The following is a 25,966-nucleotide window of genomic DNA, read 5'->3' as shown; positions in this document are numbered from 1 at the left end:
TATGGACGGCGTAGCAGAACAAAGGCACTGAATATTTAAATTTAGAACTCTCCACCCCTCCATATCCCAGAGTACCTCAGTGTACGACCTCAGTGTTTTTTCGGTGCTCACAGCACTAACATCGGCTTGTGGGAAGTCCCACATTTGGTAAAAGGTGTCATCAAAGTGCAGCCTCCATTTATCCCACCTACAGCGCCATGCGACTGGAAGCTGGGTTCAGATTTCTTACAGTTTTCAATATTTTGAACCCTTACAACAAATGGGGATTAAGTTTCTCACTGGGAAAACGTTTTTCTTCTAGCCTTAGCTTCGGCAAGGGTTTTGTTTTCACATTTAGGTGCCTTGTATTCCAAGCCACCATATTTGGGTTTTCTCATAACAAAGCAGAACTTCAGACGAATTCCGATTTCTTATTTTTCACATCAATAAACCAATAGTGGTTCCTGTGTTGACAGCACATTCTGGAATTCGGAATGTGGTACACGCATTACGCGTCTATATGTCCCGAACGTCTACAGTTCGTAATACGGATACGTTGTTGTTCTCTATGATGCTGCCAACTGGGGTTAGCCAGTTTCTCAGCAGACATTATCCAGTTTGATAAAAATGACTACAAGTCAGGCTTACTTTTAGGCTAAGTTACAGTCGCCTACGTCAGTAATAGCTCATCCCACAGGTTCTGTGGGAATGTCATGATCAGCTGGTCGTGAAGCGTCTACGACGCGGCTACATAGTCTTCAGTGCACACGTGTGTGCGCGTTTACACGTTATGAAACGGTTGCGGCATCAGCATCTAGCTTTGGCCGCCTACTGTTACAGGTGTCAAACAGCTCTCCCGCCCACGAGGGAAGCTTTGGTACGTCCCAAGAGTACTCCAGTGACCCCTAGTGGATGAAAAAGAAAATAGGATTTTGGTACTTACCAGGTAAATCCTTTTCTATGAATCCATAGGGGGCACTGGACGCCCACCCAGAGCAGTTTTACCTGGGTTGTATTAAGCTCAGAGGAGCTTATGGTAACACATTTTACCTGGGTTGTATTAAGCTCAGAGGAGCTTATGGTAACACATTTTCACCGATTGGTTCAAATTATAAAGTTCTATCGGTTATGGTGTCAACTGTTTAGTTGACAGTAACGTTATGGGTCAACTTTGTTGTTGTCCGTTATGTTATAGGAATTCTCCATTGTCAACCTCTCTATATAGTTCCTGTTCGCTCAGTAAAAAACACTGAGGTCGTACACTGAGGTACTCTGGGATATGGAGGGGTGGAGAGTTCTAAATTTAAATATTCAGTGCCTTTGTTCTGCTACGCCGTCCATATCCCAAGAGTACTCCAGTGCCCCCTATGGATTCAAAGAAAAGGATTTACCTGGTAAGTACCAAAATCCTATTATCCGAACGACCGTTTTTGTCCGTTTTCCGGATTTTGGGAGCAAATGGTTAATAGTCCCTAGACATTACCAGATTTTCGTTCCAACCGGAAAGATTGGACAGATAATCTTATGGTGTGTATCCAGCTTTAGAAGTGTTGTGTGTACTCAGGTTTAGTGCTAATCTCCGGTGTGTTATTGATGATAAATTGGCAGCATCTCCGCTTCTGTCATATCGGTGTTTGTCAGGGAGATAAATTACTGCACCATTCCACTACACCTTCCTCTGAGAAATAACCAAGGGGTTTATTTACTAAGCTTTGGATGGAGATAAAATACCAGCCAAACAGCTCCTAACTGCCATGTTACAGGATGTGTTTGAAAAATGACAGAAGCTGATTGGCTGGCACTTTTATCTCCGTCCACGGCTTAGTAAATAGACCCCTAAATATATAGAAAAGATGCATGCTAATAGACGTGATCATCTTTTATCTAATGTAAAGCACTCGCATTGCCCCACATCTCCCTCCAGCCCTATTCCTGTCCTCTTAATGGGCCAGATGTACTAAGCTTGAAAAGTGATAAATATCACAGTGATAAAGCACCAACCAATCGGCTCCTAACTGTCATTTTTCAAACACAGCCTGTGACATGGCAGTTAGGAGCCGATTGGCTGGTGCTTGATCACAGTGATATTTATCACTTTTCAGGCTTAGTACATCTCCCCCAAATGTGTTCTCAAATGAAACTGAATGTATTGCAGTCATAGCATATGTAAAGTCTGTTGAATATGTTCAATTATTACTCCTACCTGCCCAAATAAATGGGTAGCTGTCCTAGTGCCATAAAAAGTAATATTTGCCCCTATGACCTGCCCCCTAAGCCCCCCTTTTCCCCCCAACCCCCGGTTCTTGGCTTTTCGCCGTTTGTTGCATAGGAGAATCTACCTGGAATAAGTTGCTATACGTTACATCATTCGCACTGTGCTGTGGTCATTAATAGTTTATTAGACTGGGGAGCTATAGGACTATATCGTACGGCTGCAACATTACAAGACCCAAAACCCTGACATATATTTTGTACGGTATTCACAATGTCTTTATGGTGGATTTAATGTCGACAGCCCATTTTAGGGTTAGAGTCAGGCCGCGGTCAGGGTTAGGGCTCAAATACCCCAAAAGAACGCTATGCAGACTGTCGACGTGCAGTGTCGACACAACCTCCACATCAGCATTCTGAATGTTGACATTTTGCACGCACTCCTGTATTACTGATATATGCTCTTTAGTTTCAGCCAAATAGTCTCTCATTCACACCAAATAATAAGGATAATCTAAAACCTCATTACATGAAAAAACAACGATATCGTGTATTCATTTTTATTGTTCAGTAAACAGCATCCCCGTGTAAAACATCTCCATAACAAGAGGCAAAACACAAATGCAATATTACATAGATTACAGAGAGCTAATAGGGACGTATCTAACCACAAGGTAAGACCTAACAGAACATTCCCCAGAGGATGACTTGTAGCAACTAACGTTCTATAGAAGTGGCGTTTAATGACGTGTGGATTGATGCCATATATCTGAAAGAGAGCGCAGGGGGTAGGTAAGGAGAACATGTATTTAATACCATTTTAATATCACTATTTAATAGAGTTAATATTAATGCAAATGAGGATACGGACAGGCATACTGATCGATATGTCTGATCCACAAGACACAGAACACCGTCCTGCCCTAGCAAGCCCGCAGTCCTGGAAGATTGGTCTTGTAGTAACAATAGTTCCTATAACTGACGGATGTTAGGGAAAAGAAACAGTCTGTCCTACAAGGACTGTGCAGAGCAGGAGCGTCATATAAGACGGTCATAAATGTCCCAATTTCATCATGAATTTGACGTTCTTGCCCCTATTTCAAAAATCCGTGATATCTGGACCCACCTCCTTCCTGTAAAGTTCACAGCCACCTAGAGCAGGACCCATTTACGCCGATAGGCTACTTGAAGAATATGAAGATGAAGAAAACACAAGCGAGGCAAATGATGAGGCCCAAAGCGAAGCAAAGTCTCATGCTGTCGGCTGAGAAAGGCATGGGGGTCAGAGTTGGGTGAGTGGCCTCGGACAACTCCACCCGCCGGGAGATTCCTAGTAGGTAGGTACTTCTGATTTCTCGCATGTACCGGCCACCCCAGATCTGGCCTTCGCTGGGGACAACATCGCTGATGGTGAAAATGGATGAGCGAGGAGAATGTGTGTGGGCCTCAGAAGGAGAGGGTGAAGATCTGCCGCTGGAGAAGCCGGAGCTCTCGGACTGGATGTCATCTGAGTTGAGGCTGCTCACTGCCCTCAAGGCCTCTTGGCCTAAGGTCTCCTCATCGGTCTTCAAGCCCTGGACCCCGGCCTCTGGTATAATAGTGACTCTACGGCAGAAAGGACACACCACAAAGGTCATCAGCAAGGTGTGGCACACCAGCTTCCGGAGACAGTGTTGGCATAGGCTGTGGCTACACTGTAAGGTCTTTGGTGCTCTGGACTTAGAGCAGATCCTGTAGGCCTCATAGCAGATGGCGCACTCCCCTGGACTGTCTGTGGTCTGGAGAGGTGGCAGATCCATGGATCGTGAGGGTGATCAGGTTCTTCTCAATGCTAACTCTAATTTATTTAGTGAACGTCCCATTCATTGCTTGCATCGGATGTCCTGCATATACATGTCACCATCACTTGTATTATGATGAGGGGACTACGGAATACTCGTATGGTGGTTTTTCTTTTAGTTGGCTGTTAGGGGAATCATTTGCAACTGTAATTTATAGGATGTGGTTTTTCCAATGCAACAGTTTATTTCCAGTAATACCATATATATTATATTTATTGAGAGGCCGGATTGCAGAAGCAAGATGAGACCTAATGATCAACCCAACTATAGCGCAGGCTATGAAGTCCCATGAAACAAGGTTTTGATGAGCCGATAATTACACAGAAGATGCTCAATTGTCCAAGCAGCTGGCGGGCCAGGAGCCAATCTCTGGACACTGTGCGTCCAATCTAACTGGGAGAGCTAGGGAAATTAATTATCACACAGCCGGCTCCAACCGCCCGTCTGTGACGAGAGTTTTCCAACAGCCAAATGATCAATGTCCAAGCAAGCGTCTCTTCTAAAAGTCAGTATTCTCCGGTAAACTTGCAAAACTCCTGGATCGCTTGCTGCTTTCCAGCTATGAAAACCTGCTGCATCGGGAAACCCAAAGTGCAGCTATGGCAGATCCTCTGTCATTGGCTTCTGCTGCAGTGTTCCAGACCCGTAGACTGCTAAGGATGGCAGTGAGTGGACAATGCAGAGCTCTGCAAGGCTCGTTTTATGCAGTGGCTATTGGACTTCGAATCCATATACAGGGCACGGTTAGTGGTTTTCTTACTAACTAATGTAAATGTTTGTACTGCGGTGAGGATAGGAACTGTGCAGAAGTTGAATGAGGGCAGAAGCAGAGTGTGCTGAAGATTGAACTTTGTCCAAGGCTCCTGAGGTCTCCTGCTGTCCTGACTGCTCTCTGAGAACCCAAGTTAAACAGTGGGGTCAAAGCAAGTTATCCTATAGTGGCCCTTCCGTTGAACAGCAGGGGGCCCCAGGCTGTCAATTACCATCTGTATTGCCCAGATCAGCCCAGGCTCTCTTGGACAAGAGCCGATAGTAGTCATCTTTTGGCAGGTAATGCTGGAATCTGTAGTTCACAACAGGTATCGGCTCTCAAACGCGGCCCTAAAGGCACTCCAACAGTCCAGGTTTTAGGTATATCCATGGTTCAGCACAGATGATTAAATCAACTTGATTGAGGTGCTAATTAAGTCACCTGTGGCCAAGCACGGATATACTTAAAACCTGGACCGCGTTTGAGAACCACTGGTCTAACCCTATTCTGCGCAAGATAGGAAGGTGGTGGAAAGCAGCTGGCTGTGTATGTACATAAGGAGATTAGATCTGTTACAACCTATTCTGACTATAACTACCGGGTGTGGTATGGGTTCCCGGCGGCCAGCATACCGGCGCCGAGATCCCGACCGCCGGCTTGCAGACAGCGGAGTGAGCGCAAATGAGCCCCTTGGGGGCTCGCTGCGCTCGCCACACAGCGGGCTCGGTGGCGAGCTACCCGTGCAGCGCTGTCTATTCTCCCTCCAGGGGGGTCATGGACCCCCAAGAGGGAGAAAAGGTGTCTGGATTCCGGCGCCGGTATACTGTACAACCGGTATACTGAATACCACCCTAACTACCTACTACATTTCCCATGTTTGCCTGACCTGTGTATTTAGGACACGGATTGTGTTCCGTTTCCATGGCATCACCAATAAGATTTAAGTATTACAGGGCAGGATTTTTGCACGATGAGTTTCAATGTGTTTTTTATTTTATTTTAACCTGGCCCAGCGACTTCACCCCTTAAGACACGGTCACATATAGATAGAGGTACCATACGCTGATACAGAACATGTGTTAGAGAGTTTCCTTGTACAAGAGGTGGGTCTGGCGGGGCCCGGTACCCGTTTGCTGGTTAGATACTCTGCACCTCTCCACCAGTCAGATCAGCAAGGTGGGACCCTGTGTTGCTACGTGTTTTGGGCTACAAAAGAGCATTGGAGTAAAGCGCCTCTTTAACCTCTATGGATGCGTGTGTATGAAAGCCGCAAGTTGTATTGGGCTTTTTCTTATTAATCTACAGATCTATCCTCATATACCAACCCTCAATGTGGCGTAAGTCAGCCACACCTGTATTACCTTTTTCACCCGAATGTGCATCTTAGTCCCAATCGGATGCAACAAAACCACTTTCCTGAGACTGCACTGATTAATCTGATATGCGACACTAGTATATCTGTCTGTGACCGAGTCTGAATCTGTATACGAAGCGCAACAGTAAGCTCTCACGAGCAGGGCCCTCTTCCCTCATGTGCTTTTCCTTCTCTTACTTAAGCATATTCGACGGCACCAAATCCCACGGTTTTCTGCCACCCTGATACTTATTTCAGTGTCATCTGCTGATGCAGCTATGTTTATATACCCTGTTCTCGTCCTATATTGTCTCCCAACTGTAAGTCACTATTTTCCTTATTTGTTCATGTACTTTGTAACGGCGCTGCACTACCCTTGTGACATCATATAAATAAAGGATAATAGTAAGAATAACAGAACTTGGCATAAAAATAAGATTTTACTTACCGGTAAATCTATTTCTCGTAGTCCGTAGAGGATGCTGGGACTCCGTAAGGACCATGGGGAATAGACGGGCTCCGCAGGAGATAAGGCACTTTAAGAAAGCTTTGGACTCTGGGTGTGCACTGGCTCCTCCCTCTATGCCCCTCCTCCAGACCTCAGTTAGGGAAACTGCCCAGAGGAGATGGACAGTACGAGGAAGGATTTTTGTAAATCTAAGGTCGAGATCCATACCAGCCACACCAATCACACCGTATAACTTGTGATAAACCTACCCTACTCCAACAACATAGCCACGGTTCCACTGAAAAACTATAACATAACCCTTATGTAAGCAATAACTATATACAAGTCTTGCAGAAGAAGTCCGCACATGGGACGGGCGCCCAGCATCCTCTACGGACTACGAGAAATAGATTTACCGGTAAGTAAAATCTTATTTTTTCTAACGTCCTTGAGGATGCTGGGACTCCGTAAGGACCATGGGGAATAGCGGCTCCGCAGGAGACAGGGCACAAAATAAAAGCTCACTGCATCGTGGGACTAAGGGGAGAAGAAGCGAACTCACCTGCGTGCAGAGTGGATTGGGCTTCTTAGGCTACTGGACATTAGCTCCAGAGGGACGATCACAGGTACAGCCTGGATGGGTCACCGGAGCCGCGCCGCCGTCCCCCTTACAGAGCCAGAAGAGACGAAGAGGTCCGGTGAAATCGGCGGCAGAAGACATCCTGTCTTCAGACTAAGGTAGCGCACAGCACCGCAGCTGTGCGCCATTGCTCTCAGCACACTTCACACTCCGGTCACTGAGGGTGCAGGGCGCTGGGGGGGAGCGCCCTGAGACGCAATATAACAGTATATACCTTAGGTGGCAAAAAGAATACATCACATATAGCTCCTGGGCTATATGGATGTATTTTAACCCCTGCCATTTTTACACAAAAAAGCGGGAGATAAGGACGTCGTGAAGGGGCGGAGCCTATCTCCTCAGCACACAAGCGCCATTTTCCCTCACAGCTCCGCTGGAAGGACGGCTCCCTGACTCTCCCCTGCAGTCCTGCTTCAGAATCAGGGTAAAAAAGAGAAGGGGGGCATTTTTTGGCAGCAAATAACGATAATAACAGCAGCTATAAGGGAATAACACTTATATAAGGTTATCCCTGTATATATATAGCGCTGGGTGTGTGCTGGCAGACTCTCCCTCTGTCTCTCCAAAGGGCTAAGTGGGGTCCTGTCCTCTATCAGAGCATTCCCGGTGTGTGTGCTGTGTGTCGGTACGCGTGTGTCGACATGTATGAGGAGGAAAATGATGTGGAGGCGGAGCAGTTGCCTGTGTTGGTGATGTCACCCCCTAGGGAGTCGACACCTGACTGGATGATTGTATTTAAACAATTAAGTGATAATGTCAGCAATTTGCAAAAAACTGTTGACGACATGAGACAGCCGGCAAATCAATTAGTGCCTGTCCAGGCGTCTCAGACACCGTCAGGGGCGCTAAAACGCCCGTTACCTCAAAAAAGTGGGTCGACACAGACCCTGACACAGATACTGAGTCTAGTGTCGACGGTGACGAGACAAACGTAATGTCCAGTAGGGCCACACGTTACATGATCACGACAATGAAAGAGGCATTGAACCTTTCTGACACTACAAGTACCACAAAGAAGGGTATTATGTGGGGTGTGAAAAAACTACCAATAGTTTTTCCTGAGTCAGAGGAAATAAATGAGGTGTGTGATAAAGCGTGGGTTTCCCCCGATAAAAAACAGCTAATTTCTAATAAATTATTAGCATTATATCCCTTCCCGCCAGAGGTTAGGGCGCGTTGGGAAACACCCCCTAGGGTAGATAAGGCGCTCACACGTTTATCTAAACAAGTAGCGTTACCGTCTCCTGATACGGCCACCCTCAAAGAACCAGCTGATAGAAGGCTGGAAAATATCCTAAAAAGTATATACACACATACTGGTGTTATACTGCGACCAGCAATCGCCTCAGCCTGGATGTGCAGTGCTGGAGTCGCATGGTCGGATTCCCTGACTGAGAATATTGATACCCTGGATAGGGACAATATTTTGTTAACTATAGAACATTTAAAGGATGCATTGCTATATATGCGTGATGCACAGAGGGATATTTGCACCCTGGCATCAAGAGTAAGTGCTATGTCCATCTCTGCCAGAAGAGCGTTATGGACGCGACAGTGGTCAGGGGATGCGGATTCCAAACGGCACATGGAAGTATTGCCGTATAAAGGGGAGGAGTTATTTGGGGCTGGTCTATCGGACCTGGTGGCCACGGCAACGGCTGGGAAATCCACCTTTTTACCCCAGGTCACTTCACATCAGCAGAAAAAGACACCGTCTTTTCAAACTCAGTCCTTTCGTTCCCATAAGTACAAGCGAGCAAAAGGCCACACCTTTCTGCCCCGGGGCAGAGGAAGAGGAAAAAGACTGCACCGTGCAGCCGCTTCCCAGGAGCAGAAGCCCTCCCCTGCTTCTGCCAAGTCTTCAGCATGACGCTGGGGCTTTACAAGCAGACTCAGATATGGTGGGGGCCCGTCTCAAGAATTTCAACGCGCAGTGGGCTCACTCGCAAGTGGATCCCTGGATTCTACAGGTAGTATCGCAGGGGTACAAACTGGAATTCGAGGCATTTCCCCCTCGTCGGTTCCTGAAGTCTGCTTTACCAAAGTCTCCCTCCGACAGGGAGGCAGTTTTGGAAGCCATTCACAAGCTGTATTCCCAGCAGGTGATAATCAAGGTACCCCTCCTGCAACAGGGAAAGGGGTATTATTCCACGCTGTTTGTGGTACCGAAGCCGGACGGCTCGGTGAGACCAATTTTAAATCTGAAATCCTTGAACACTTACATAAAAAGGTTCAAATTCAAGATGGAGTCACTCAGAGCAGTGATAGCGAACCTGGAAGAAGGGGACTATATGGTGTCTCTGGACATCAAAGATGCTTATCTCCACGTCCCAATATACCCTTCTCACCAAGGGTACCTCAGGTTTGTAGTACAAAACTGTCATTATCAGTTTCAGACGCTGCCGTTTGGATTGTCCACGGCACCTCGGGTCTTTACCAAGGTAATGGCCGAAATGATGATTCTTCTACGAAGAAAAGGCATTTTAATTATCCCTTACTTGGACGATCTCCTGATAAGGGCAAGATCCAGGGAACAGTTAGAAGTCGGAGTAGCACTATCTCAGGTAGTGTTACGTCAGCACGGGTGGATTCTAAATATTCCAAAATCGCAGCTGATTCCAACGACACGTCTACTGTTCCTAGGAATGATTCTGGACACAGTCCAGAAGAAGGTGTTTCTCCCGGAGGAGAAGGCCAGGGAGTTATCCGAGCTAGTCCGGAACCTCCTAAAACCAGGCCAGGTCTCAGTGCATCAGTGCACGAGGGTCCTGGGAAAAACGGTGGCTTCCTACGAAGCGATTCCATTCGGAAGATTCCATGCAAGAACGTTTCAGTGGGATCTACTGGACAAATGGTCCGGATCGCATCTGCAGATGCATCAGCGGATAACCCTGTCGCCAAGGACAAGGGTGTCTCTCCTGTGGTGGCTGCAGAGTGCTCATCTACTAGAGGGCCGCAGATTTGGCATTCAGGATTGGATCCTGGTAACCACGGATGCCAGCCTGAGAGGCTGGGGAGCAGTCACACAGGGAAGGAATTTCCAGGGCTTGTGGTCAAGCATGGAAACATCTCTTCATATAAACATTCTGGAACTAAGGGCCATTTACAATGCCCTAAGTCAAGCAAAACCTCTGCTTCAGGGTCAGGCGGTGTTGATCCAATCGGACAACATCACGTCAGTCGCCCACGTAAACAGACAGGGCGGCACGAGAAGCAGGAGGGCAATGGCAGAAGCTGCAAGGATTCTTCGCTGGGCGGAAAATCATGTGATAGCACTGTCAGCAGTGTTCATTCCGGGAGTGGACAACTGGGAAGCAGACTTCCTCAGCAGACACGACCTTCACCCGGGAGAGTGGGGACTTCACCCAGAAGTCTTCCACCTGATTGTAAACCGCTGGGAAAAACCAAAGGTGGACATGATGGCGTCACGTCTAAACAAAAAACTGGACAGATATTGCGCCAGGTCAAGGGACCCTCAGGCAATAGCAGTGGACGCTCTGGTAACGCCATGGGTGTACCAGTCAGTGTATGTGTTCCCTCCTCTGCCTCTCATACCAAAAGTACTGAGAATCATAAGAAGGAGAGGAGTAAGAACTATACTCGTGGTTCCGGATTGGCCAAGAAGGACTTGGTACCCGGAACTTCAAGAGATGCTCACGGACGAACCGTGGCCTCTACCTCTAAGAAAGGACCTGCTACTGCAGGGGCCTTGTCTGTTCCAAGACTTACCGCGGCTGCGTTTGACGGCATGGCGGTTGAACGCCGGATCCTGAGGGAAAAAGGCATTCCAGAAGAAGTCATCCCTACTCTGGTCAAAGCCAGGAAGGACGTAACCGCAAAACATTATCACCGCATTTGGCGTAAATATGTTGCGTGGTGTGAGGCCAAGAAGGCCCCTACAGAGGAATTTCAACTGGGTCGTTTCCTTCATTTCCTGCAAACAGGACTGTCTATGGGCCTAAAATTAGGGTCCATTAAGGTTCAAATTTCGGCCCTGTCGATTTTCTTCCAGAAAGAACTGGCTTCAGTACCTGAAGTTCAGACATTTGTAAAAGGGGTGCTGCACATACAGCCTCCTTTTGTGCCTCCAGTGGCACCTTGGGATCTCAATGTTGTGTTGAGTTTTCTAAAGTCACATTGGTTTGAACCACTTTCCACTGTGGACTTAAAATATCTCACATGGAAGGTGTCGATGCTGTTAGCCTTGGCTTCAGCCAGGCGTGTGTCAGAATTGGCGGCTTTATCATATAAAAGCCCTTACTTAATTTTTCATTCTGACAGGGCGGAATTGAGGACTCGTCCTCAATTTCTACCTAAGGTGGTTTCTGCATTTCACATGAACCAACCTATTGTGGTACCTGCGGCTACCAGGGACTTAGAGGACTCTAAGTTGCTTGACGTTGTCAGGGCCTTGAAAATATATGTTTCCAGGACGGCTGGAGTCAGAAAATCTGACTCGCTGTTTATCCTGTATGCACCCAACAAGCTGGGTGCTCCTGCTTCAAAGCAGACGATTGCTCGTTGGATTTGTAGTACAATTCAGCTTGCACATTCTGTGGCAGGATTGCCACAGCCAAAATCAGTAAAAGCCCATTCCACAAGGAAAGTGGGCTCATCTTGGGCGGCTGCCCGAGGGGTCTCGGCTTTACAACTTTGCCGAGCAGCTACTTGGTCAGGGGCAAACACGTTTGCTAAATTCTACAAATTTGATACCCTGGCTGAGGAGGACCTGGAGTTCTCTCATTCGGTGCTGCAGAGTCATCCGCACTCTCCCGCCCGTTTGGGAGCTTTGGTATAATCCCCATGGTCCTTACGGAGTCCCAGCATCCACTAGGACGTCAGAGAAAATAAGATTTTACTTACCAATAAATCTATTTCTCGTAGTCCGTAGTGGATGCTGGGCGCCCATCCCTAGTGCGGATTGTCTGCAATACTTGTATATAGTTATTGTTACAAAAATTCGGGTTATTATTGTTGTGAGCCATCTTTTCAGAGGCTCCTTTGCGTTTATCATACTGTTAACTGGGTTCAGATCACGAGTTGTACGGTGTGATTGGTGTGGCTGGTATGAGTCTTACCCGGGATTCAATATCCTTCCTTATTATGTACGCTCGTCCGGGCACAGTATCCTAACTGAGGCTTGGAGGAGGGTCATAGGGGGAGGAGCCAGTGCACACCACCTGATCCTTAAGCTTTTATTTTGTGCCCTGTCTCCTGCGGAGCCGCTATTCCCCATGGTCCTTACGGAGTCCCAGCATCCACTACGGACTACGAGAAATAGATTGATCGGTAAGTAAAATCTTATTTTTTTCTAACGTCCTTGAGGATGCTGGGACTCCGTAAGGACCATGGGGATTATACCAAAGCTCCCAAACGGGCGGGAGAGTGCGGATGACTCTGCAGCACCGATTGAGCAAACACAAGGTCCTCCTCAGCCAGGGTATCAAACTTATAGAACTTTGCAAAGGTGTTAGTCCCCGACCAAGTAGCTGCTCGGCCCAACTGTAATGCCGAGACCCCTCGGGCAGCCGCCCAAGAAGAGCCCACTTTCCTAGTGGAGTGGGCCTTAACCGATTTCGGTAACGGCAATCCTGCCGTAGACTGCGCCTGCTGAATCGTGTTACAGATCCAGCGAGCAATAGTCTGCTTTGAAGCAGGAGCGCCAACCTTGTACAGAACGAACAAAGCTTCAGTCTTCCTGATTCTAGCCGTTCTGGTCACATAAATATTCAAAGCCCTGACTACATCCAGGGACTCGGAATCCTCCAAGTCCCGTGTAGCCACAGGCACGACAATAGGTTGGTTCACATGAAAAGATGAGACCACTTTTGGCAGAAAGTGAGGGCGAGTCCTCAACTCTGCCCTATCCACGTGAAAAACCAAGTATGGGCTTTTATGTGATAAAGCCGCCAATTCGGAAACACGTCTTGCCGAAGCTAACACCAACAACATGACCACTTTCCACGTGAGGTATTTCAACTCCACAGTTTTGAGTGGTTCAAACCAAGGTGACTTGAGGAAACGTAACACCACGTTAAGATCCCAAGGCACCACCGGAAGCACAAAGGGAGGCTGAATATGCAGCACTCCCTTCACAAAGGTCTGTACTTCAGGAATAGAGGCCAATTCTCTTTGAAAGAAAATGGATAAGGCCGAAATCTGGACCTTTATGGACCCTAATTTTAGGCCCAAAGTCACTCCTGTTTGAAGGAAGTGAAGTAGACGGCCCAAATGGAACTCCTCCGTAGGAGCAGCTCTGGCCTCACACCAAGAAACATATTTCCGCCATATACGGTGATAATGTTTTAACGTCACGTCTTTCCTAGCCTTGATCAGGGTAGGAATGACTTCCTCCGGAATCCCTTTTTCCGCTAGGATCCGGCGTTCAACCGCCATGCCGTCAAACGTAGCCACGGTAACTCTTGGAACAGACAGGGCCCCTGCCGCAGCAGGTCCTGCCTTAGAGGAAGAGGCCACGGATCCCCTGCGAGCAACTCTTGCAGCCCGGGATACCAAGTCCTCCGTGGCCAATCCGGAACAATGAGTATTGTTCTGACCCTGCTTCTTCGTATTATTCTCAACACCTTGGGTATGAGAGGAAGAGGAGGAAACACATAGACCGATCTGAACACCCGAGGTGTCAACAGAGCGTCTACTGCTACCGCCTGAGGGTCCCTTGACCTGGCGCAATACCGCTTTAGCTTTTTGTTGAGACGGGATGCCATCATGTCGATTTGAGGCAGTCCCCAATGATCCGTGATCTGTGCGAAGACTTCTTGATGAAGTCCCCACTCTCCCGGATGCAGGTCGTGCCTGCTGAGGAAGTCCGCCTCCCAGTTGTCCACCCCCGGGATGAACACCGCTGACAGCGCGCTTACATGGCCATCCGCCCAGCGTAGAATCCTGGTCGCTTCTGCCATGGCCATTCTGCTCCTTGTTCCGCCTTGGCGGTTTATGTGAGCCACTGCCGTGACATTGTCTGACTGAATCAGAACCGGTTTTCTCCGAAGCAATTCCTCCGCTTGACGCAGGGCGTTGTATATGGCCCTCAACTCCAGGACGTTGATGTGGAGACAAGACTCCAGGCTTGACCAGAGACCTTGGAAATTTCTTCCCAGTGTCACTGCTCCCCAGCCTCGGAGGCTTGCGTCCGTGGTCACCAGGACCCAGTCCAGAATGCCGAACCTGCGACCTTCTAGTAGGTGAGCACTGTTCAGCCACCACAGGAGAGATACCCTGGTCCTGGGAGACAGGGTGATCCTTTGATGCATTTGTAAATGGGTGATGCATTTGTAAATGGGACCCGGACCACTTGTCCAAGAGGTCCCATTGAAAAGTCCTTGCATGGAACCTGCCGAAAGGGATGGCCTCGTAGGAAGCCACCATCTTCCCCAGGACCCACGTGCAATGATGCACTGAAACCTTTTTTGGTTTTAATAGGTTCCTGACCATGGCTATGAGTTCCTGAACCTTTTCGATCGGAAGAAAAACCTTTTTCTGGTCTGTGTCTAGAATCAGCCCCAAAAAGGTCAGACGCGTTGTAGGGACTAGCTGGGACTTCGGTATATTGAGAATCCAGCCGTGTATCTGCAACGTCTTCATGGACAGAGACACGCTGTCCAGCAACCTCTCCCGAGATCTCGCCTTTATGAGGAGATCGTCCAAGTATGGGATAATTGTGACCCCCTGCCTGCGCAGGAGCACCATCATTTCCGCCATTACCTTGGTGAAAATTCTCGGGGCCGTGGAAAGCCCAAACGGCAACGTCTGAAATTGGTAGTGACAGTCCTGCACTGCAAATCTCAGGAACGCCTGATGCGGGGGGAATATCGGAACATGAAGGTAAGCATCCTTTATGTCCAGGGACACCATCCAATCCCCCCCCCTCCAGGCTGGCGATGACCGCCCTGAGTGATTCCATTTTGAACTTGAACCTCTTCAAGTACAGGTTCAGAGATTTCAGGTTTAAAATGGGTCTGACCGAACCATCCGGTTTCGGGACCACAAACAGGGTTGAGTAATATCCCTCTCTTTGCTGGAGATGAGGAACTGTGACAATCACCTGTTGAATATACAATTTTTGGATTGCTGCCAACACTAGTTCCCTCTCTGACTGGGAAGCCGGCAGAGCCGATTTGAAAAATCGGCGAGGAGGCAAGTCTTCGAATTCCAGCCTGTATCCCTGAGAAACAATCTCTAATGCCCAGGGATCCACCTGCGAGTGAACCCAGACGTGGCTGAAAAACCGAAGACGAGCCTCCACCAGTTCTGCCTCCCCTCGGAAAGCCCCAGCGTCATGCGGTGGACTTTGCAGACGCAGGGGAGGACTTCTGCTCTTGGGAACTAGCTGTGTGCAGCTTTTTTCCCCTGCCTTTCCCTCTGGCAACAAAGGATGATCCACGTACCTTCTTGTTTTTATTGGAACGAAAGGACTGCATTTGATAATGAGGTGCCTTTTTTTGTATGCTGCGGGGGGACATAAGGTAAGAAATTTTACTTACCAGCCGTAGCCGTAGAGACAAGATCCGAGAGGCCGTCTCCAAACAACTCCACCCCTTTGTAAGGCAAGGACTCCATATGCCGCTTTGAATCGGCATCTCCCGTCCACTGTCGGGTCCACAAGAGCCGCCTAGCAGAAATAGACATAGCATTTATTCTGGAGCTTAATAAACAAATGTCTCTCTGAGCATCCCTCATATACAAGGCAGCATCTCTGATATGCTCTATGGTCATTTGAATGGCGTCCCTATCTAAGGTGTCAATCTCCGTAGATAAGGAATCTGCCCATGCCACAACCGCACTACAAACCCAGGCCGACGCCATAGCCGGTCGAGCAATAGTACCGGAATGATTGTAAATGTGCTTTAAGGTAATTTCCTGCCTGCGATCAGCAGGTTCCTTGAGGGAAGCCGTATCCTGAGAAGGCAGTGCCACCTTTTTGGACAAACGTGTTAGCGCCTTGTCAACTTTTGGCGAAGATTCCCAGAGTATCCTATCAGTTTGTGGAAAAGGATACGCCATGAGAATCCTTTTGGGAACTTATGGTCTCCTATCCGGAGATTCCCAAGCCTTTTCGCACAATTCACTTAATTCAAATGAGGATGGGAAAGTGACTTCAGGTTTTTTCCCTTTATACATGTGTACCCTCGTGTCAGGGACAGGGGGTTCCTCAGTAATATGCAAAACCTCTTTAATGGCAATAATCATGTACCGTATACCCTTAGCCACCTTCGGCTGTAATTTTGCATCTTCATAGTCGACATTAGAGTCGGTATCTGTGTCATCGATCTGGGATATGGTGCGCTTCTGAGACCCCGAAGGACCTGGCGCCCCAGGGACAGGCATGGACTGGCTACCTGACTGATCCCTAGCTTCTGCCTTGTCTAATCTTTTATGCAATAGATTGACATTTGCATTCAAGACATTCAGCATATCCACCCATTCCGGTGTCGGCGTTGCCGACGGCGACCTGACATTCAAGCACTCTCCCTCCAGATTAAGCGAGTCTTCCTCGTCAAACATGTCGACACACGCGTACCGACACACTTCACTCACACACACACACACACACACGGAACCCCTTTCCTGAAGACAGTATCCCTGTCAAGGCCCTTTGGAGAGACAGAGAGAGAGTAAGCCAGCACACACCCCAGCGCAATAACCCTGGAGACCAACACAAAATGTTTTCCCCCAGCAGCGCTGTATAATATGTAAACCGCCAATTATGTGCCCTCCCCACCCCCTCTCTTTTAAGCACCCTTTCACCGTGTGTAAGCAGGGGAGAGTCCGGGGAGCTTCCTCTCAGCAGTGCTGTGGAGAGAAAATGGCGCTGGTGAGTGCTGAGGGAGAAGCCCCGCCCCCTCGGCGGCGGGCTTCTGTCCCGCTCAAACATAGTAAAATATGGCGGGGGCTCTTTTATATACATGTACAGAGCCCACCTGTACATGTATATAGTCTTTTTGCCATGCAGAGGCTTATATTGCTGCCCAGGGCGCCCCCCCCTGCGCCCTGCACCCTTACAGTGACCGGTGTATGGGAGCAATGACGCACAGCTGCAGTGCTGTGCGTTACCTCAGTGAAGCTGAAGGCTTCTGCCGCCTGACGACTTCTGTCTTCTGTACTTCTGGCTCTGTGAGGAGAACGGCGGCACGGCTCCGGGGGTGGACGCCCAGTAAGAACCTGCGTTCACCCCCTCTGGAGCTAATGGTGTCCAGTAGCCGAGGAAGCAGAGCCTATCTTTGACAAGAAAGTCTGCTCCTCTCTCCTCAGTCCCTCGATGCAGGGAGCCTGTTGCCAGCAGTGCTCCCTGTGAAAAAGTAGTAAAAGGTAGAAAGAAAGAAAAATGCAAACAAAAATGCTTCTAGGCAGAGAACTCTGGAGAGCTCTCTGCAGTGCACCCATCTTGCTCTGGGCACAGTGTAAAACTGAGGTCTGGAGGAGGGGCATAGAGGGAGGAGCCAGTGCACACCCAGAGTCCAAAGCTTTCTTAAAGTGCCCTATCCTGCGGAGCCCGTCTATTCCCCATGGTCCTTACGGAGTCCCAGCATCCTCAAGGACGTTAGAGAGAAGAAAAAAAAGCTGCAACCACTGCACGGTAGCACTTCATATACAGATTCAGACTCAGTCGCAGACAGATCTACAAGTGTCGCTTATCAGAATAATCGGTGCAGTCTTGTAAAGCGGTTTTGTTGTGAGTACAATGCACATTCGTGCAAACGGCGCTAGGCGAAAACCGAGACGCATGAGATGTTTGGTGCGATTGCAGCAATATTGTATGAGAACACATCTGTAGATCGCTCAGCTGTCCTGTCTGTTGCCACTTAGCCAGCCGCTGGGATCGGGACTCGGGAGCGCTGCACCGCAGATCGGATCGTAAGAGAGATCTGATCTGTGGCGGAGGGCCATCTTGGAATGGGGGGCCCAGTGTACCTACCCCCAGGGCCCCCCCTCCTAATCCGGCTCTGAGGCACCCTAACGGTCCAGGTTTTAAGGATTTCCATTCTTCGCCACAGGTGACTCGTTTACTACCTCAAGCAATTTGATTTGACCACTGTGCTGAGCCATGGATAGGTAGGGCATGCTGGGACTTGTAGTGCCATCACAGCAGCTAAGCCATAAAATGACTACGCCTGCTTTTGGATGACAGAGGTACTGTCTGCCTCCCAGACACACACAGTCACACGTTGTATAGCAGATCACCTAGTATTCTGAATAAAAACCATTCACAACAAATGAGAGAACGGTAAGACACTGTTCCGATGTCCATGCAAAGGCACTTTTATTATAAGTACAGATCCTGGTGTGGAGTCGGGGACATCCCCATGCAATAGATCAGTGGCACAGCACAATGTACACAGTAAGAACAGGAAGTAACATCATGGCGGACAGAGTGTCCACAGTATACATCTATAGAGCCAATTCCAGCTAGAGGAACCAGCAAGGTGTTGCACAGTAATATTGCACAATGGACAATCCACAAGTGTGTACAGGAAGTACAAAAGATTTGCAAAGGATACATATGTATATAATAGCCCTGTAGTCAGTACTGCACATATACCTTTCTTTTTCATGGAACAACTGTTTAGTGCTAGCGCATTTCATGGTTTCTTGGAGTGAAACGCGTTGTAGTGGAACAGCTCAGTGCTTTATACACAGGTGGACTGGTGGGAACGTAGGGGGTAAATCAGACCTGATCGTAGCAGCAAACTTGTTAGCTAATGGTCAAAACCATGTGCACTGCAGGGGGGGGCAGATGTAACCTGTGCAGAGAGAGTTAGATTTGGGTGGGTTATATTGTTTCTGTGCAGGGTAAATACTGGCTGCTTTATTTTTACACTGTATTTTAGATTTCAGTTTGAACACACCCCACCCAAATCTAACTCTCTCTGCACATGTTACATCTGCCGCACCTGCAGTGCACATGGGGGGTCATTCCAAGTTGATCGCTCGCTGATGTTTTGCACAGCGCAGCGAACAGGTTACTACTGTGCATGCGTGTGCACCGCAATGCGCAGGCGCGTCGTACGAGTACAAAGCGGATCGTTGCTGGGCGATGGATTTAACGAAGAATCCATTCGCACAGCCGACCGCAAGGAGATTGACAGGAAGAGGGCGTTTGTGGGTGGCAACTGACAGTTTTCTGGGAGTGGTGCGGCGAACGCAGGCGTGTCCAGGCGTTTGGAGGGCGGGTGTCTGACATAATTCCGGGACCTGCAACGCTGGATTCATCGCACAGGGTAAGTAACTCTTACCCTGGTCTTGTTCTATTCAAAACTTATTTTGTAACGCAGCCCTGCTATGCAAAAAATAGGATTTTGGTACTTACCAGGTAAATCCTTTTCTTTGAATCCATAGGGGGCACTGGAGTACTCTTGGGATATGGGCGGCGTAGCAGAACAAAGGCACTGAATATTTAAATTTAGAACTCTCCACCCCTCCATATCCCAGAGTACCTCAGTGTACGACCTCAGTGTTTTTACTGAGCGAACTACTATAGAGAGGTTGACAATGGAGAATTCCTATAACATAACGGACAACAACAAAGTTGACCCATAACGTTAATGTCAACTAAACAGTTGACACCATAACCGATAGACCTTTATAATTTGAACCAATCAGTGAAAATGTGTTACCATAAGCTCCTCTGAGCTTAATACAACCCTGGTAAAATGTGTTACCCTAAGCTCCTCTGAGCTTAAAACAACCCAGGTAAAACTGCTCTGGGTGGGCGTCCAGTGCCCCCTATGGATTCAAAGAAAAGGATTTACCTGGTAAGTACCAAAATCCTATTTTCTTTATCATCCACTAGGGGTCACTGGAGTACTCTTGGGACGTACCAAAGCTTCCCTCGTGGGCGGGAGAGCTGTTTGACACTTGTAACAGTAGGCAGCCAAAGCTAGATGCTGATGCCGCAACCATTCATAACGTGTAAACGTGCACAAACGTGGTGCACTGAAGGCTATGTAGCCGCGTCGTAGACGCTCCACGACCCGCTGGGTGTGACATTCCCACAGAACCTGTGGGATGAGCTATTACTGACGTAGGCGATTGTAACTTAGCCTTAAAGTAAGCCTGACTTGTAGTCATTATTATCCAACTGGATAATGTCTGCTGAGAAACTGGTTAACCCCAGTTGGCAGCATCCTAGAGAACAAACAACGTATCCGTATCACGTACTGTAGACGTTCGGGACATATATAAACGCATAATGCGTGTACCACATTCCGAATTCTAGAATGTGCTGTCCACACAGGAACCACTATTGGTATATTGATGTGAAGAATAAGAAAGCGGAATTCGTCCGAAGATCTGCTTTGTCATGAGAAAACTCAAATACGGTGGCTTGGAATACAAGGCACCCAAATATGAAAACAAAACCCTTGCCGAAGCTAAGGCTAGAAGAAAAATGTTTTCCCAAGTGAGAAACTTAATCCCCATTTGTTGTAAGGGTTCAAAATATGAAAACTGTAAGAAATCTGAACCCAACCTCAAGTCACCTGGCGCTGTAGGTGAGATAAATGGAGGCTGCACTTTGATGACACCTTGTAGAAAGGTGTGTACAGACGCAATAGAGTCAAACGTCTTTGAAAATAAGTTTACCACACAGATACCTGCACCCTCAGTGCAGATAAACGCAGTTTTCCATCCCACCCCGTTTAACAGAATACGGGTAACTTGAAGGATGATGTCGGAAACTTCCGAGCTTTACCACCTATGTAAGCACACCAAATTTTGTAATAATGAGCTGCCTTAAGCGGCTTACTAGCTCGTAACATGGTTGGTATATACTGTAATGCCCTATTTCTTTTCTTAAGAGGGCGGTCTGAACCCTCACCCCGTCAACCGCAGCTGCGGTACATAGGTAATAGGTACATAGGTAACTATGGATAAAAGAACGTTCCCTGTTGTAACAGGTTGGACGTATTATGAGCGGGCCAAGATCGTGTGCAAGTATTCCTTGGAGATTCGAGAAGCAAGCTCTCCGAAACCCATGAGATATCACTAGTATGACTGTGACGAACTGTCTTATGATCCGTTTTGGCAACGGAGAGAGCAGCGGAAAATGGTGGAGCCAGATACACGATGCTGAATGACCACACGAATGTGAGAGACTCCACCGCCACTGCCCTTGTGATCTGTCGTTTTGTACACATACTGAGCTTTTGTAATTGTGGCGAGATGCCATCATGTATACCTGAGGGTAACCCCCTTCTGTGGACTCACATATGAAACACCTCTGGATTTAATGTCCAGTTTTCAGGATCTAAATCCTGACGGGTGAGATCATCTGTCTAACAGATGTCCACTCACGGAATGAACTCCGTTGACATTATCACATAATGGTGTTCTGGGCAATTGAGGATTCGAGTTACCTGCCGCATTGCCATGCGGCTTCTTGGTTCTCCCTGGTTGTTGTGTATGCAACTGCCGTTGCTTTGTCTGACTGCCCTTGGTCAGACTGAAAGCGAAGCATGTAGTGCATTGTAAAATGCACGGAGTTCCAGGACATTTATCGACAGCAATCTGTCGTGATCCATTTTAGAACCTCTGTCGCTGATCTTTTTTAACTACAACTCCTGAACCTCTGAGACTCTCGTCCAGAGTATATACACCCTCGCTCCTCTGTGGGAAACGCGAGTGAAGGCCGGCGAACTAAATCGCTTTGAAACACATCATTATTCTTAACAGGCGAATACACCAATGTACCGCTAGTGTGCGTGTTTTGCACTAATTACTAGATGTACATTTGTTCTTGCTGGTGTAGTAGGTAAATGTCTTTGATTTACCGTATTTATAATCTTACCTAGGAATTGACGTCGTTTAGACGGAATTAGATGCGATTGTTTTTGAACTTGATCTGCCACCGCAGTATACATTAGTAGCGCAAGTTAGAGGAACTTTGTTGAGACAGAGTTCTTATGAGCAGATCTTCTAAGATAGAGGAACTCTGTTGAGACAGAGTTCTTATGAGCAGATCGTCTATCAGGACTCTGAGATGAGCTATCATCACCAACATCACTTTGGTAAATACCCGAGGCGTTGACAAGAAACGGTAGACCTGAAATGGTTAATGGTTGTGGCGTTTTGCAAACGCTAGAACCTGTGATGAACCAACCGGAATGGGTAAATACGCATTGTGAAGATCAAGTGCAATTATGCATTTTGTGGCTCCAATAAGCAAATACTAACCGCAGAAAATCCATTTTCAAACTGCAGTAAGTGACTTGCTGATTGAGATTGCGACGGAGCTGTCTGGTTTTGCTCAAACAGAGGGGAATAAGTAACCCTGACTCTGTTGGTGTACTACTGCCTGGTTATAAAGACAGCTGAAAACCAGCAGAGACTAAATGGCAACCTGCCAAACCGTTCGACAGAGGCAGTCTTGTCCTTTAATCTGTAAATAGCTGAGACATCCATGAGTTGAAGTCTGGAAACCCCGCAAATGTAACATGTAAAGACGCGCTTTCACAATTGGAAAAGAGGTCATCAAACCACTGGCTTGCTGACTGTAGCGTCCTGTCGTTACAAGGCGTGACTGTTTTGTACCACCGCCTTGAAAAAACTGAAGTCTAAAGGGATTAAACGCCGGCACAAGTATTTCCGTTTTGATACTGGATGCGGTAATGGCTGAATATCAAATTTAGGACCAAACAAGCTCTGGCCTTGTCGTGCTGAAACTAGCGACGATGAAAAGTGAGAATCGAAGTAACCGGCGTTAGCAGAAGCTTTACAGATATACTCTGCAGCTTCTTTTAACAGTGATCTCATTATTTCCATACATAGAGTCTAGTGACCCAAATGTATCTTGGGTCTTTATAATGTTTGACACAGACGCCTTTACCAATGGCGGATCGCATCATTTTGAAAACGATTAAATAGTGGTCAAAGTCTACTAAGTCTCTGTAAAAATGGAGACATTGACTCACTGGGATTTAGCAATGTATGTTGTCAAAAACCCCGCACTATCTGAGTGCTGGTCTAATGTACCCTTCTCACTCGTAGTTATCGGTGTGAGATTTGACATAGAATCGTGCATTAAATTATAAGACCAGTTAAATAAACACCATGGTACCCAAAGGGAAATTGGCCCTTTGGAAAGACTGTTTGTTAGAGCAGGCGGAGTACTTCCGAGACTCCGTTGTTACCGCTCTTTTAATTTGAATTGCCCATGCTTATAGGATTTTTAAAATTATTTTTAGTCTGCGCTAGAGCCTTACTCGCTATGCAGACAGACATTACAATAGGCAACGGACAGACACTTGCACGACTTATTGAAGTTATTATGTGTCATATATATATTTTTATTGCTTAAAAGCATATTAAGGCCAGCCGTAGCCAGGCATCAAAAAATTATATGAAACTCATGGTTGTTCCTCTCCACGGAAATCTTTAGTAAAAGGCGAAAGATTTATTCGATCTGAAGAGAAACCAGAGTATTCTTTATGTGAAAAGCAGTTCACATGGGCATGTGAAACCCGAACCAAATTCCCACTAACACCCCTGCGCCTCTGGTGGCTTAGAGATGTAGGGCAGGAATGTTCCAGAATTACAAACTGGAAAACAACAGGAAGCATGGTTAAAATGGCCCCTTTGCCATGCTGACCCTGATAATCACAGAACAAATTACAAATGTTTCCGTGTTAATATAGCCTATTATACAGTATAATCACAGGCCGAGTACAACACATGCTCTATGAATAAATATATATAAGCTCATAGCCTATGATAATTACAGACATTAATATATTTACACAGCATTAATATAGGCTCAATAGCCTATTATACAGTGATACCACAGACCTTAATATAGGCTCCCTAGCCTATTTACAGTGTTAATAACAGACATTAATATAGGCTCAATAGCCTATTCACAGACAGTAATATAGATTCAATAACCTATTACTGCCAGGACAGGTAACAATACCTTATAAATACCTGTGATATATATATATATATATATACCCTGCTGTTCATATATTTGATCCGCCAGCTTCCACCGTGCCTCTTCCCCCCTGTAACGTTGTGTGTCTGCGGGAAGCCTGCACTGGCATGTCACCGTCTCTGTACTGAGACTGAGGGAGCGTCTGCGGCCGTATGGCGCTGGGCGGCCGGACGTAGCTGGGCGGCCGAACTCTCTGCGGGAAGCCTGCACTGGCCCTTGTGGGTGGAAGGTGCTGGGCGGCCGGACGGAGCGGCGGTCATACTGAGACTGAGTATGGCTTCCCCCCTGCTGTGCGGCCGGACGGAGCTGGGCGGCCGAACGGAGCGCTGGGACGGGCGGCTTGATGTCACCGTCTCTGTCAGACGTAGCGGCTGGGCTTGGCGGCGTATGAGCGGCGAGGCAGCATATTAACCCCAACATAACGGGGCGGCAGCCTGCGCTGACCGCCCCGTTCCCCAGCCTACCTTGCTTGCTCCTGATCATGGCTGCGACGGGGCTTCTTATGTGTAAGCTCCGTCCAGCTTCAGTGATGTAACTCATGGCTGTGACGGGGCTTCTTCTGTGTAAGCTCCGTCCAGCTCTGTAGTCCTGGCTGCGACGGGGCTTCTATGTGTAAGCTCCGTCCAGCTTTCAGTCAGCTTTCCAGTGATCTATGGCTGCGACGGGGCTTCTTCTGTGCAAGCTCCGTCCAGCTCTCTAGTCCTGGCTGCTCTTTGCAGGAGCAGTGGGCTGCCTGTGGCTGTGAGGGTGCTCTTTGTGAGGACCGACACGCCATGCGCTGCCCGTGCAGCGGCACTATCCCGGACCCATGTCTTTCTTGAAACTGGGAAGGGATGTGCTATTAAAAAAAAATTAAAAATAAAAATGAAAAATTAATAAAATCTTCCAACAAGTGTGGGAATCCCACAAGCCGATGTTAGTGCTTTGAGCACAGAAAAAACACTGGGTTCGTACACTAAGGTACTCTGGGATATGGAGGGGTGGAGAGTTCTAAATTTAAATATTCAGTGCCTTTGTTCTGCTACGCCGCCCATATCCCAAGAGTACTCCAGTGACCCCTAGTGGATGAAAAAGAAATACATTCCCCCATAGGCGGCGTCTAGTTGATCGCACGGGCAGCAAAAAGTTGCTACGTGTGATCAACTCTGAATGAACCCCAACTGCGAACAAATTTGCTGCTACGACAGGTCTGAATTACCCCCATAATGTCTGCATGGGTAGGAAGATGAAGCACAATAGTGTATTAGCTTCCTTACAGGAACGTTAAATTGCCGGAGTGAGTTATCTGCCGATCTTATAGATGTTTGCCTTCAGACCACTTTAATTTACTTTGTACCCGCCTCCCTGAAACTTTTATTAAATGCATTACTTTTTCTTACCAGCAAGTCTCAGTGTTTATTAGCTTTATCTTTAGACACAGACAGCATTACTTAATGTTCCTACTCTGGGGTATAAAACGGCTCTGGATTGGATACAATAAATCCAAAATAAGAGCTTTGTGCAGGATCCTGGAGCAGTATATGCTAGTCATATCTGGCCCATGATAGAAAGATAAAACATATAAAATTAATGTATAAAAAAAATATACACGTAAGGAAAACCCCCAAAACCGTGTGCCTAGTAAACAGGGGTGATATTCTATTAGCGGCAACCATTTTTTTGCAAGGAAAACAATTGCCTTTTATCGTAAATAATATTTTGCCCGATGGTTATTAGCTATAGCCTGTTTTTTTCCGTGCAAAAAATATCCAGTTTTCGCACAAAAACAGTAATTTACTGCGGCTGATTAGATACCGCCTA

At 47.5% G+C, this 25,966-nt stretch overlaps 1 protein-coding gene and 1 non-coding gene across 3 annotated transcripts in view; both read right to left on the bottom strand.

The window, feature by feature from the left end:
* Positions 1 to 25,966, bottom strand: part of LRSAM1 (leucine rich repeat and sterile alpha motif containing 1) — a 189,201-nt gene that overhangs the window by 46,304 nt on the left and 116,931 nt on the right. The gene's annotated exons all lie outside the window — the stretch shown is intronic.
* LOC134953726 (U5 spliceosomal RNA) lies at positions 23,547 to 23,661 on the bottom strand. The gene has a single exon (XR_010185734.1). It is a non-coding gene; the product is annotated as a U5 spliceosomal RNA (small nuclear RNA).

Source organism: Pseudophryne corroboree, chromosome 8, assembly GCF_028390025.1.
Source record: "Pseudophryne corroboree isolate aPseCor3 chromosome 8, aPseCor3.hap2, whole genome shotgun sequence".
In the NCBI taxonomy this organism is placed as follows: Eukaryota; Metazoa; Chordata; class Amphibia; order Anura; family Myobatrachidae; genus Pseudophryne; species Pseudophryne corroboree.
The sequence above is the reverse complement of the archived record's forward strand: the minus strand, read 5'-3'. Positions and strand labels throughout refer to the sequence as shown.